Source organism: Bos indicus x Bos taurus, chromosome 8 (assembly GCF_003369695.1).
Source record: "Bos indicus x Bos taurus breed Angus x Brahman F1 hybrid chromosome 8, Bos_hybrid_MaternalHap_v2.0, whole genome shotgun sequence".
Taxonomy (NCBI): Eukaryota; Metazoa; Chordata; class Mammalia; order Artiodactyla; family Bovidae; genus Bos; species Bos indicus x Bos taurus.
The window spans coordinates 96,078,403-96,094,217 of record NC_040083.1 but is presented as its reverse complement, the minus strand read 5'-3'; the positions used below and the strand labels follow the sequence as shown (position 1 = coordinate 96,094,217).

The 15,815-nt window shown below is 38.6% G+C and overlaps 1 long non-coding RNA gene across 1 annotated transcript in view; it reads right to left on the bottom strand.

The window, feature by feature from the left end:
* Nucleotides 1–538: 538 nt before the first annotated feature.
* Nucleotides 539–15,815, bottom strand: part of LOC113897624 — a 90,769-nt gene continuing 75,492 nt past the window's right edge. Inside the window, exon 3 of the long non-coding RNA XR_003512379.1 lies at nucleotides 539–607. This is a non-coding gene — a long non-coding RNA (uncharacterized LOC113897624). The remainder of the gene's footprint in view (nucleotides 608–15,815) is intronic.

Below are 15,815 nucleotides of genomic sequence, written 5' to 3'. Positions count from 1 at the left end.
AATACCATACTTCAACAATATCTCAATCCGTTCATCTTAATTTCAGTGTGTGTGGAGCTGACTGAGCCAAATGTGAAGAAGTGAGCACACAGAGGTATAGGCATTGTCTCATGCTTGTATTTCTGATGATAAGGAGATTGTCATTAGCTACACAATATTCTCACGAGCACCACAATTTATTTAGACCTTCCCTTCTGACAAATTCTGCCACTTCAATTTTTTTTATTATTAGACAGTGCAGCTATATGACCTTCATTCATATAGCATTTTCTCCTTAATCGGCTAATTTGTCTTTCCAAAGATTGCTACTTTACAATACATGGGTCTCAATTTCCCTAGACTCTTGCAAGCATTCAGTATCATCACTTTTAATTTTCCCTATTTTAATAAGTAAAAGAATAGCAACAGTTAAAGTCTTTTCCGTGAATACCCACAAGAATGAAGATTTCTCTGTTTCCTCATAGCATTTCCATTCATTGATTTTTGAAAGAGGTAATGTTGCTTATTGAGTTATTGACAGGTAAAGCAACCAACAGAAAGAGGTTTCAGACCTGATTTGGATTGTGACTTGTTCTTCTTCAATCCCCTTATATCTTCAGTTCTTCACCTAGAAAAGGAAGATGAAGTCTGGCATCCTATCAAAACAATATTTATAAAACATTTACAGAAGTGCCTCCTTGCATTTCTTCCTGTAAACCTACATATATATTTTCCTTTTTAAAAAAAGTGTTGTACAGTACAAGTAACTCTATTAGATTAAGTAATCCTCACACTCTGTAACTGAGTAAGTTACTTCACCTCTTTGTAGCTTAGTTTCTGAATCTACATAATGATGAACTTGAAGTAATTTTCTAGCCAATCCCTGCATGCTATGAGTGTCTATGATCTTACATAAAACTTACCCACAGAACTTAGGGCTCTGGTAAATCCTATCCTCTCTGCAGGTACAATGGGTCCATATTTGACCCCAAAATTAGTTATTTCTGATCAATTCCCTCAAATACTCCTTTTACAGTTCCCTATTCTATTCTTTTTCCTCTATCACCTTTTCAAATATTGCATCTTAACTTTTAAGGTGAAAAATTAAACCTAAGTGTTGTCTTCTCTACAATAAATATGTAGAGAAGACATATGAAATGCATATTTATAATACTGAAAACATAACTCCAATAAATAGCCTTCTGAGAAATTTAACAAAGGTTCAAACAGTGAAAACACAAAGGGAAAATGACATTCCCAAGTTGGTTCTTAAAAATCTAGTAATGAGTGCATCAATAACCACAGATAAAATTGAACAGGTGTCAGATGAACATCATTAAAGAAGAAATCTGGCTATAAACTTTCAAAGGCAAGGAAATTACTTTGCATATACGTTTCAAAGAAGAGCTCTGGGAAGCTTTTCCATTCACCTGGAGGTTAGCATAATTTTAACATCAAACCTCAAAAAAGACCACAGTAAAAGAAAACTATAGATCAATCTTTTTATTCCTATAGATATAAGAATTCTATAAACAACATTATTAGATGCTGTCAAGCAGGATAAAAACAGAACACTGAAATTACCCAGTGAGGTTTATTCCAGGAATTCAAGGATGGTGTAACATATTTACTACATTAACAATTAAATGAACTTCAATGAAATTCAACATTGTGATTATAAAGCTTTTATAAACAGAATGCAGAACTAAAGTTCCTTAACATGATAGAGTTTTTAAAAAACAGATTCTAGTAGTAAACATCAAAGTAAAAATAATATTGGAAAGGAAAATTTAATCATTATTTGAAAATGATATAATTATCTACCTAAGGGCAAGGACCATGTCTCCTTGCTTAACACAACGGCCTGAATGTCTAATACCTTCTGGAAAATAATAGGAGTTAAAATATTTATTGAATGACAAAAAACATGGAAATATTAACTAAAATTGTTCAACATAATTTAAAAAGGAAACAAATATGAAAATCTATGGTATTAATGTAGATAAATAATAGATGGAATAAAATTACAACTTATGGAAGAAATGTACAGAACCTCTATAAAAAAAAACTCTGAAAGAAGACTTGAATATCTCTGAGACATTCATCTCTACAGATAAGAAGATGCAAATAAGTAAAAATGTGAATTCTCTCAAACTAGAATTTCACAGACTACCATAATTGCAAGGAATTTTTTTTCAAAGTTGAAAACTTATCAAAATTTCATTTCAAAAATTATAGTTGAGAGCCACAAAAAGAATACATAACAGAGAACAAGAAGTGGGGACATTTGCCATTGGAGATATCAAAATGCACTATAAATGAGTATCTTTAAACTGTAGTACAGATCCAGCAATGGGTGTGGCTATTAAAGACATAAAAAGAAAATCTAGAAATGGACCCAAGATTTATGAGAATATAAATTATGATATAGCTGTAATAAGAGAATGGTGAGAACAAGTAATAGAAAAGAACTTCCAAGTATCTCATGAAATTTCAGTGCCTTAAGAATAGAGAAAGGATTCGGAAAATGTCCAGAAAGAAAGACAAAAACACAAGAGATCAAGAATCAGAACAGTATTGGACTTTTTAACACCATGGATGGCTGCAGACCAAGTTCGATGCATGAAATAGGGCACTCAAAGCCGGTGCACTGGGACATCCCAGCGGGATGGGATGGGGCGGCGGTGTGAGAGGTGTTCAGGCCAGGGGGACAAATGTACACCCGTGGCTGATTCATGTCGATGTATGGCAAAACCAACCATAATACTGTAAAGCAATTAGCCTCCAATTATAATAAATAAATTAATTTTTAAAAATGCCTTTAAAGTTCCAAGGTAAAAATTGTTTCCAGCCTAGAGTTACTCACACAAGCAAATTACAAAATCAAGTGTGAGGGTAGAAAACCATACTTTTAGACATACAAGTTTTCAAAGATAAAGTGATTCCATGTACTCTTTCTCAGTATTATACTGGAGTTAAGTCTTACAACAAAATTGTGGAAAAGGATGAAATGATGACCAAGAAAAGAGACAAGCTGAAACACAGGGGACCTGCAACGGGAATTTCAATAATGGGGAGAGGAGGTTCTAGGATGATATTTGTACAATAAGCCCACATATCAACTAAATGAGATTGGAACACAAGGATGGACACAAGTTGCTCAGTCGTGTCCGACTCTTTGCGACCCTGTGGACTGTAGCCCACCAGGCTCCTCCATCTATGGGATTCTCCAGGCAACAATACTAGAGTGGGTTGCCATTTCCTTCTCCAGGGGATCTTCCTGACCCAGGGACCGAACCCAGGTCTCCCACATTGCAGGCAGATGCTTTAACCTCTGAGCCAGCAGGGAAGCCCAAAGGAAATTATAGATCAGCTATAATATTTACCTTAAGAGTTGTATATTCATGCAGAAATTTTGGTGAAAAAGACTTGCAGACATAGAAAATTAAGTGCAAAGCCCCAAAAGAGGTAATTATTAACTCCAGGCAAAACAAAATGCAGAACCAGAAGGAAAACCTAAACTATGTGGTATACTTACTGAACTGTGAATAATATTTATGTAATAATGATGTAAATAGTGAATGTAATTTTAGCCCCAAATTATTATATATCTGCATTGAAAGGATGATCAAAGAGAACTGAATATGTCTGTACAGACAGGAAGACAGGATGGGATGAGGGTAAAATGGAACAAGAACTAAATCTTCCTCTTACCTAGTATAAAATCAGGAATTAATATCTGAAGCTTAAAAATCAAAAAAGGTGGGAGCAGGGTTCAGGATTGGGAACACGTGTACACCCGTGGTGGATTCATGTTGATGTATGGCAAAACCAATACAATATTGTAAAGTAATTAGGCTCTAATTAAAATAAGTAAATTTAAATTAAAAATAAATAAATAAAATAAAAAAGGAACACAGAAGCCTATCATTTAGAAACATGAAGTTAAATTAATTAAATATTAGAAGAAACCATTACAAGAGCTGAGTATGGTTATCTGTAGGTAGCAGGACTGGGAGGGTAAGAAAGATGGGACAGACTGATGCTATTCTTTACTAGTAAGCCTTCTTAGTGGAACTTTTATATTCTGCATATGTATTATTTCATTAAAAAGTAAAATAGTCAATATATATGAAGAAGAAATATAGATGGTCAACAGGTACATGAAAAGATGTTCACCACTGCTAATTACTACAGAAATACAAATCGAAACTACAATGAGGTACCAACTCACACTGGTCAACGACCATCATTAAAATGTTTACAAATAACAAATGCTAGAAAGGATGTGGAGAAAAGGGAACCCTCATACACAGTTGATTGGAATGTAAGTTGGTGCAGCCACGGTGGAAACAGTATGGAGATTCCTCTGAAAACTAAAAATAGAGTTATTGTATGCTCTAACAATCTTATCTCTGGACATACATCCAGACAAAACTATAATTCAAAAAGATACATGTACCCCAATGTTCATAGCAGCACTGTTCACAATCATCAAGGCATGGAAACAACCTAAATGACCATCGACAGATGAATGGATAAAGAAGATGTGGTCCATATATACACTGCGATACTACTCAGCCATATAAAGAATGAAATAATGCCATTTGCAAGCAACATGGATGCAAACAGAGATTATCATACTAAGTGAAGTAAGTCAGAAAGAGAAAGGCAAATACCATATGATATCACTTACATGTGGACTCTGAAATATGACACAAATGAATCTATATACAAAAGAGAAATAGATGCATGGATGTACAGAACAGATCTGTTATTGCCAAGGGCAAGAGCTTAGGAAAGAGATGGAGTGGGAGGTTAGGGTTAGCGGATGTAAGCCATAATATACAGAATGGATATACAACAACGCCCTACTGGATAGCATAGCTGCTGCTACTGCTAAGTCACTTCAGTCATGTCCGACTCTGTGTGACCCCACAGACGGCAGCCCACCAGGCTCCTCTGTCCAATTACCCTATTATAATTCATAATGGAAAAGAATATTTAAAAAAGAATGTATATATAACTGAATCACTTTGCTATACAGCAGAAATTAACACAACACTAAAGTAAATATACTTCCAATAAAAATACTGATTAAAGAAAAGTCAAAAGATATGAACTGGAAAAATCAAAATAAATTTGAAAGGTTAATAATAAGCATCTACAAGGATGTAAAATTTCAATAAAGAATCAAGTATTCAAACTTAAAGAAGAAACTTTTTCACATATTCAACTGGCAACAATTTACAAAATTTACAATATCAAGAGTTTTAAAGAGGCAGAAAAGTGAAGACTCCCACAAAATGCTGGTAGAAGTATATAAATTAGCCCACTTTTTCTGGAGAGAAAAAAATAGCAGTTCACATCAAAACTTAAAACATGACCCTGATCCAGCAAATCTGCTTCCATGGAAATCATGAGAAAACTTTTCAAAAATATATACAGAAAGACATTTATTAAAGCATTGTTTACAATGTAAAATTCCAAATTTTACATCTGTGTTTTAGCCAACCTGAATGATACAGATTAGGGTCTGCCTTCTGGCTATAAACCACACAAACATACACATACACACATATGTGTGTATACACATGGGAAAAAAGACACATATACACATACATACAGGAGAAAAATCACCAAGTGCTACTCCCTTTTTCTAAATATGGACTTGCCTTAAAAATGTGTCTGTGTTTGACCACTCTTAAGCCTTTAGTTACAAGAGGAGCAACCCCATGTCCAAGGAGCGGTGGCTGCACGGGCACAAGAGGGCCGAGAGGAGCTACTCCACGTTCAAGGTCAGGAGGGGCGGCTGTGAGGAGATAGCCCTGGTCCAAGGTAAGAAGCAGCGGCTGTGCTTTGCTGGAGCAGCCGTGAAGAGATACCCCACATCCAAGGTAAGAGAAACCCAAGTAAGACAGTAGGTGTTGCCAGAGGGCATCAGAGGGCAGACACACTGAAACCATAATCACAGAAAACTAGTCAATCTAATCACACGAACCACAGCCTTGTCTAATTCAATAAAACTAAGCCATGCCTTGTGGGGCCACCCAAGATGGGTGGGTCATGGTGGAGAGGTCTGACAGAATGTGGGCCACTGGAGAAGGGAATGACAAACCACTTTAGTATTTTTGCCTTGAGGACCCCATGAACAGTATGAGAAGGCAAAATAATAGGATACTGAAAGAGGAACTCCCCAGGTCGGTAGGTGCCCAATATGCTACTGGAGATCAGTGGAGAAATAACTCCAGAAAGAATGAAGGGATGGAGCCAAAGCAAAAACAATACCCAGTTGTGGATGTGACTGGTGATGGAAGCAAGGTCCAATGCTGTAAAGGGCGATATTGCATAAGAACCTGGAATGTCAGGTCCATGAATCAAGGCAAATTGGAAGTGGTCAAACAGGAGATGGCAACAGTGAATGTCGAGATTCTAGGAATCAGCGAACTAAAATGGGACTGGATTGGGTGAATTTAACTCAGATGACCGTTATATCTACTACTGTGGACAGGAATCCCTTAGAAGAAATGGAGTAGCCATCATGGTCAACAAAAGAATCTGAAATGCAGTACTTTGGATGAAATCTCAAAAATGACAGAATGATCTCTGTTTGTTTCCAAGGCAAACCATTCAATATCACAATAATCCAAGTCTATGCCCCAACCAGTAACGCTAAAGAAGCTGAAGTTGAACGGTTCTATGAAGACCTACAAGACCTTTTAGAACTAACACCCAAAAAAGATGTCCTTTTCATTATAGGGGACTGGAATGCAAAAGTAGGAAGTCAAGAAACACCTGGAGTAACAGGCAAATTTGGCCTTGGAATACGGAATGAGGCAGGGCAAAGGTTAATAGAGTTTTGCCAACAGAACACACTGTTCATAGCAAACACCCTCTTCCAACAACACAAGAGAAGACTCTACACATGGACATCACTGAATGGTCAATACCAAAATCAGACTGATTATATTCTTTGCAGCCAAAGATGGAGAAGCTCTATTCAGTCAGCAAAAACAAGACCGGGAGCTGACTGTGGCTCAGATCATGAACTCCTTATTGCCAAATTCAGACTTAAACTGAAGAAAGTAGGGAAAACCACTAGATCATTTAGGTATGACCTAAATCAAATCCCTTATGATTAGACAGTGGAAGTGAGAAATAGATTTAAGGGACTAGATCTGACAGATAGAGTGCCTGATGAACTATGGATGGAGGTTCGTGACACTGTACAGGAGACAGGGATTGAGACCATCCCCATGGAAAAGAAATGCAAAAAAGCAAAATGGCTGTCTGGGAAGGCCTTACAAGTAGCTGTGAAGTGAAAAGCAAAGGAGAAAAGGAAAGATATAAGCATCTGAATGCAGAGTTCCAAAGAATAGCAAGAAGAGATAAGAAAGCTTTCCTCAGCAATCAATGCAAAGAAATAGAGGAAAACAACAGAATGGGAAAGACTAGAGATCTGTTCAAGAAAATTAGAGATACCAAAGGAACATTTCATACAAAGATGGGCTCGATAAAGGACAGAAATGGTAGGGACCTAACAGAAGCAGAAGATATTAATAAGAGGTGGCAAGAATACACAGGAAAACTGTACAAAAAAAGATCTTCACGACCAAGATAATCACGACGGGGTGATCACTCACTAGGGCCAAATATCCTGGATGTGAAGTCAAGTGGGCCTTAGAAAGCATCACTACGAACAAAGCTAGTGGAGGTGACGGAATTCCAGTTGAGCTATTTCAAATCCTGGAAGATGATGCTGTGAAAGTGCTGCACTCAACATGCCAGGAAATTTGGAAAACTCAGCAGTGGCCACAGGACTGGAAAAGGTCAGTTTTCATTCCAATCCCAAAGAAAGGCAATGCCAAAGAATGCTCAAACTACTGCACAATTGCACTCATCTCACATGCTAGTAAAGTAATGCTCAAAATTCTCCAAGCCAGGCTTCAGCAATATGTGAACTGTGAACTTCCTGATGTTCAAGCTGGTTTTAGAAAAGGCAGAGGAACCAGAGATCAAATTGCCAACATCCGCTGGATAATTGAAAAAGCAAGAGTTCCAGAAAAACATCTATTTCTGCTTTATTGACTATGCCAAAGCCTTTGACTGTGTGGATCACAATAAACTGTGGAAAATTCTTCAAGAGATGGGAATACCAGACCACCTTGACCTGCCTCTTGAGAAATTTGTATGCAGGTCAGGAAGCAACAGTTAGAACTGGACATGGAACAACAGACTGGTTCCAAATAGGAAAAGGAGTATGTCAAGGCTGTATATTGTCACCCTGTTTATTTAACTTCTATGCAGAGTACATCATGAGAAATGCTGGGCTGGAAGAAGCACAAGCTGGAATCAAGATTGCTGGGAGAAATATCAATAACCTCAGATATGCAGATGACACCACCCTTATGGCAGAAAGTGAAGAGGAACTAAAAAGCCTCTTGATGAAGGTGAAAGTGGAGAGTGAAAAAGTTGGCTTAAAGCTCAACATTCAGAAAACGAAGATCATGGCATCTGGTCCCATCACTTCATGGGAAATAGATGGGGAAACAGTGGAAACAATGTCAGACTTTATTTTTCTGGGCTCCAAAATCACTGCAGATGGTGATTGCAGCCATGAAATTAAAAGATGCTTACTCCTTGGAAGGAAAGTTATGACCAACCTAGATAGCATATTGAAGAGCAGAGACATTAATTTGCTACCAAAGGTCTGTCTAGTCAAGGCTATGGTTTTTCCAGTGGTCATGTATGGATGTGAGAGTTGGACTGTGAAGAAAGCTGAGCACCGAAGAATTGATGCTTTTGAGCTGTGGTGTTGGAGAAGACTCTTTAGAGTCCCATGGACTGCAAGGAGATCCAACCAGTCCATTCTAAAGGAGATCAGTCCTGGGTGTTCATTGGAAGGACTGATGCTGAAGCTGAAGCTCCAGTACTTTGGCCACCTCATGCGAAGAGTTGACTCATTGGAAAAGACTCTGATGCTGGGAGGGATTGGGGACAGGAGGAGAAGGGGACAACAGAGGATGAGATGGCTGGATGGCATCACTGACTCGATGGATGCGAGTTTGAGTGAGTTCCAGGAGTTGGTGATGGGCAGGGAGGCCTGGTGTGCTGAGATTCATGGGGTCGCAAAGAGTCGGACACGACAGAGCGACTGAACTGAACTGAAGCCTTTAGATAATTTTTATATTTTACTTTGAAGTTTATATTTATCTGCAGAATTAGTTTTACATGAGCTTATTTGGCCCCTACTGGGAAGAAAACCCCTAGGATTATAGACAATTTTCACTTCCACAAAGGTTTTTTCTTTTTTTCCAGAAGATGTAATTGCCAAGCACAGCTCAAGGAAATTTAGTTTCCCAGATTTTCAATCCTTCTCTTGGAACATATTCGGGGGGTGTTTCCTACAAAAGTTTTTGCCAGTAACTAGCCTAGTTAGCTTCAAGCATACCCCGAAAACTACACCTGAAGTCATATTGAGCAACCTAACAATGGTACTGGGGGGACCATAGCGCCCAGAAACCAATTAGGGTAGAGGTAAGCAAGGGATTTTCTGCAACTGGCTAATGGTGACCATAAACAGAGACTCTGATGCTGGCCCCCCAATTTCTTCTTGAATTTGAACAAGGATCAATGACTAGCAGGACTAATCTGAGCCCTGGATGGCTTTCGCATTTGCATTACCTCATGCTTAGCAACAATCGCTCATCTATGACTCCCTGGCACAAGAAAATATGATACTTTGTAGCTACAAGGTATTTGTTAGAATCCCTATGTTCCTTTTCATATTAAAAGGACATGAGAACTTACCTGTTTTCACCCAGCATTTAACTCATCAGAAACCCACAGTCCAAAATAGGAAAGACCCACCCAAGACAACATAGGAAGAGCTAGAGCTGCAGTTAAGAGTGCAGCTGAGCTGACATTCATTCTTGCAACTCTCAGCTACACAGTGTTTCAGAGACACTGCTATGTGGTGAGTCCCTAATCTTTCTTAAGTTTAGGCTTTAATATTCTGAGTGAAAGAAAATAGTCTGCTCAGTGATGTGATCACGATCTCTTGGAATTCAGCAGTAAGACAGTGTGATCAGTGCATTTAATGGCTGGCTTTTCCAAAATCAGGTTGGCAAGTAAGGGCATGTAGTCTGTCTTGTAATTCTTCTCTCCTCACTTCCCCACCTCCTTCCTTCCCGTTACCACTGCTGCGGCCCCATATTCTCTCTCCATGTGTGTGTTCCATAGAATTCAGTTGCAAAAGGACTACTCAAGATATCAAATAGCAAAAAGGAACTGGCCAGGCCAAAGTCAGGTCAAGCCTGAATGATAAACTTCTTTCTCTGTGCACTGTTTGGTTTTTTTATATGTAATCATTTCAATTATTCACTTGCTGCTGCTGCTGCTAAGTCACTTCAGTCATGTCCGACTCTGTGTGACCCCATAGACAGCAGCCCACCAGGCTCCCCTGTCCCTGGGATTCTCCCGGCAAGAACACTGGAATGGGTTGCCATTTCCTTCTCCAATGCATGAAAGTGAAAGTGAAGTCATTCAGTTGTGTCTGACTCTTCACGACCCCATGGACTGCAGCCCACCAGGCTCCTCCGTTCATGGGGTTTTCCAGGCAAGAGTACTGGAGTGGGGTGCCATTACCTTCTCCAGAATTCACTTGCTATCTAACAATAGATAACATGTTCTTACTCATCAGCCTTCCTCACGCTACAGGACAGGGAACCAAGACACTTGCTTTGAAGAAAAAGCTTCTTCATGTTCAGAAATCTCTCCTTAAGACAGCTACCAACTCAGGCAAACCTGGTGGACTATCAAAGACCTCAGTATGGAAAAGTCAGAGTAAATGTAGTTCACATTATGAGTTTGGGGCGGGAAAAAAAAAAACCTGCCTGTCTTCAGTAGTCTGTAAGATCTCTCTTGTCTCCAAGCGGGAGAGATTCCTCAGGTGTTACCCACTTTATCATAGCATTCCTCATCTCTCCTTTTATCTTATGCCCTTCTCCTCTTTCCAGGATCATAAATCAACAGAGACGGGTCTTCATTCTTCTTTCAAAGAGACAAGGGGAAGTCTAGACTTCTCCTATTCCACGACAAAGTGAACAAGCTGATAAATTTAGCTACCTGCTTCTCAGGTAAAAAGTGGAACTATTTCAAAGCCCAAGTGGGCAATCTGTAGCCAGAAGCCTCTGCAGCACCAGTCCAAGGTCTGTTCTGAATTCCTGTCTACTGCAACAGCAGGAAGGGAGCACACGTCGGAAAATGGCAGACTGGTACAAGAGACGCCAGATTCCGGAGAGGGATCACAGTCAAATCCAAGAGTGTGTGACAGCTGAAATTGTCCATGATTTACAAATTGCTGATGGCAGCGGCCTTGCCATAAGGAGCAAAGGCCAAAGGGAAGGCTTGCTGCCCACTGCTGGCATTAGGTTTCTGTCTAGAGGAGGAGAAGACAGCAGAAGACTGAAGAACATTTGGAACTAATTAGTGGGACTAAGGAAATTTGAAGCTAAGAGGTGGGGGTGGGATCAGGGTTGCATTATTCCTTAAAACAAGAAGTGGTTGATCAGCTTCACTAAGGGCTCTGCTTCTCCTTATCTGTCTTATCCTCCCCATAACTTAAACATAGCTGATTAAAGCACAGCCTCATCTTTCAGCTTCCTGCAATATTAAGGATCTTATCTGCAAAATAATACAACTTTAGAAAAGGAAAGGAATCAGCAGATTATTACAGTTTTCCACAAGGATGGTCTGGATCTGGGAATGTGGGAGATGTCAGGCAAAGAACAGAACTTTAGAGTCAGACAGACATGAGCTCAAATATTTGCTCGACTGCTCACAAGTTACGTGACTCTGAGAGAGTGAAGTACTTCCACTGAGCTTCTGTTTTCCCATCGATGAGAGTCAGTCAATACCACTTCCTTCACATGGCTGATGTGAGGATAATATGAGATCAAATATGAATCCCCCCACTCCACCAGCACAGAACTGAGCTCATTAAATAGAATGCCTTTTCTTTATGCCTCATAAAAATTACAAATACAATACAAATCATTTTTATCCATCTGACATGTCAGAAATCAAGTTATACAACAGAGCCACAGTACTTAAAACAGTCTGGTGCTATTTTTAGAAGAGGCACATAGATCAATGGTATAGACTGGGAATTCCCCCAAATTGTCTTATTAATGGGCAGAAATAAATTCAAGTTAAATACAGATTTGGGAAAGCAAGACTAATTTTGTGCCAAGATAATCAAGGACAATACAGACCCTGGAGCTGGGAACACTTTCTTAAAATCAGTTATGTAACAAAAATAGAAATAAAAAATAATAGAAATTTGAATTCCAACTAAAGACAAAGACAGGAGAGAATCTGAGAGAAAATAGTCACAGTTGTAAAATACTGAGATATAGAACAGACCAAGGATAAGATTCTGAAGCTTTCAAATAATCCTTAAATATCTGTGAAAATGTCAAAAAGTCAATGAAAATATGACTTAAATGATATGAACAGGTAATCATAGACAATAAAATCAGAATTGAAAATGAAAAATGGCTCTGCTTCATCATGAATGAGAAAACGTAAATTAAAATAACAATGAATCACCATTCTGCTACTGGTTTGGCAAAGATTTTTGATAGCATCAATTGTAGACAAGCAAGGGATGGGGGTCAGGGGAGAAGTAGAGAGTCAAACATAGCTGCTCAGGACCTTGAAATTGGTACAATAAATCTGAAGGGCAAAATGGTGGTATATATTAAATTACTCACCCTTGGCCCCCAGCAATTTCTTGCTACATACCAGTCTTGGACAAAGACATACACATACATACAAAATATCTGATGCAATATGGCATATAATATGAAAAAATTAGAAATATTTAACCACAAAGGAAAGGACTGATACAATCCCATAAACACAAATAATTCCTAAAAATGTTCAAAGAATAAAGTAGATTCCACATATCAACATGGATCACTCGCAAAAATATCCAGAACCCAATATTTCATATTTTGCCAGATATAGAGATATGTTAGAAAATTACAAAGAGAAACTCTTCATCAGGCAAATTTATCACACACTATGCTCTTAGTATTAATGGGAGGACATTAGTATGGGGATATGAGTTATCAGGAGGCCATGGTTTAATCTGTAATTTAAGTTATAACTGGTATATTTATTGTTTGTGTAAATTTTAAAATAAATATGTGCAGACACTGAAGAAAGATATGGCACAAATATTCCAACAATGTTGACAGTGACCTATTTTGAGGGGAATGAGGAAGGAGTATGGGTGATTTTTTTCTTTACACATCCCTATAATTAAAAATAAAATTTTCCAAAGAGGACAATAATCATCATTATTGAGTGATATTCATAAAACCTGAGGTTATGGCATGAGATAACAAGCTCAACTTATTCAGAATAAACATTCTTGCCCTGTCTCACAAACATGATCTTATTTAATTCTTATATTAATCTATGAAATAGATATTATTATTATCTGCTGATAGATAAGGAAATTTAGTTCCCAAGAAGGTAGGCAATTTGCCCAAGTTCACACAACTGCAGAGGCACAGAGTTGACAGCCCAATATGTGTCTTTGGATACCAAAGTTAATACTTTTCCCACCATACTAGAGCTATCTCAATGCCAATGTTATATGCTACCTAAAGGAAAAAAAAGCTATAAAGCTAGTTTTTTTTTTTTTTTTTTACAAATTGTAAAGCTGTTTCACTGCTAAATAAACTTGAAATTTAAGAAAGTGATGAATTAAACAAGCTTTTAAAATATGCAGACATTTTATGGACATATATGCATTTAAATACAGAAGCTAAATCAAACTATTTTAGGGAATAATATTACTGGTCCCAAGTAAGGCAGCTGTGTAGAAAATCCATTTGCAAAAAAAATAAATAAATAAATAAAAAGAAAAATCCTTTGTTCAAATATAATATTCTAATGTGGTGTGATACAGCAGCATGGAGTTCCACAGAATCAGTTGTTAGCTAGAACCGTATTAGCAGGATCCCAACTCAAACAAGCCTAAAATGATGAGAATTTATTGCCTTACATAACCACTTTCAGGCATGTTTGCATCCAGGGGTTCAAAAAATGTTCTGAGACATCTCTGTCTCTCTCCCCACCCTCTCTTCCCCTCTTCTCTTTGTCGTCTTTATTTTTCAGTGTACTCTAGGCAAGTGGTCATATATATTTTTCAAGTTCTCCAAGTTCCCACGGATATACTATCATGCAACCTCAAGAGGAAAAGATATCCTCTTTCCCTCAGTGTGAGTCCCTGAGGAATAAATCTTCCATATCATAAGAGTCTCCATAACTAGTAGGATTGGTCCATCCTGGGTCTTTTTTTTTTTCACCATCCTCTCAGGAAAAAATGGATTTAACCCCACTCAAACCAAAGGTATTGAATTGGTGTTTAATAAAATGGGTCAATGGAGGTTAACTGAAGGGATTCTGGGCAGACAAAGAATATATGACCACGACTCAGTTGCAGCTTTGTCAGTGTTACGTCTGTGACCCCTGGAAAGCCAGTAGACTGACCTATGGAAGAGGGGAGACCTCATAATTTTCTCCTGAAGATTAAACAATAGTTGGAGAGAAAATGGGCCTAAGACAGCATCTGGCAGATACAAAGTATCTTATAAAGTTTGTTTCCTAATTGATTCATCAAAGGCCAGGTGGTTCTGAACTACTTGTATCAGTCACCTCATCCCTGAGACTTAATCAGTCAGCAAGTCCAACTGAACAATAGAGCGTTCCTATCAAATGTGAAAGAGAATTGCAAGCCCATCCCAAGGTGTCCTTTGTAAGTCAATGGAAAGCTGGGGGACTGTATGACCTGGCAGTCATAACCACCACAATAATGAAAACTATGGTAACTACCAACTACCTCATGCCAACCACGTGCCAGGTAGTCTGTTAAATGTTTAACATGCACTTTCACAGGCAATCTTCCCCATAACTAACGAAGTTGATATTACTATCATTTCCATTTCATAGATGAAGAAACAGATGTGGTGAGGCCAAGTAATTTGCCCAGGTCAAGTGAGTGACAAGGCTTGGAGCCCCATTTGGTGGTGTCTGACTCAGGAGCCTGAGCTCTTAACCATGCATTGTTCTGTCTCCTGCTGCCCTGCGCGGCCTCATAATACCCTGAGGAGAAGGCTCAACATGAAACAGCATTTGGCTGCATTCCAATCAGTCAACACATTCATCACTAGATGCACAAAGAAAGCAGGTAGGTTGGATTCCCTGTACTGAACACAGCAATTCAGGCCAGCGCAGGCGCTGACCTCTAACTCGATCTGGAGATTTAGCATCTCCATCTTGAAGACTTGACTAACATCTCAGCTGCTGTATTTAATGGAACCTTTGGTTGATGGGGTCAAGAAGGGATCAAAGAGAATTTATCTTTTTAGTTTCTTTTCCTTTCATTGAAAAAAAAAAATTAACCATAATGGTTCTGGCGTTATTTCTTATTGGCAAAATTGTGGAGCTGTGTACTGAATCAGAGAAGTGCTGGGACTCCGGGCACAGATGGCTTTAATTATTTGGGCAGCCATTGACAGATGTGACGGTCTAGGTTTCTGCAGCCTTGGACAGGTGTAAGCTATAGGATTTACCCACAGGGAGTTGTGGAAAGCCAGAATTGGAGAGAGCCCTGTGATGGCCCTTTATTTTGTCTTAATCCACCCCTAGGTACATAGTTATCATATTTCTTTGCCTCAAGGCATGGTCAAGTCAGTCAAAACCATCAAACCAAGTTTGTGTGCAGAAAGAAAATCTCAAAGAGAGAAATACACTGTCAG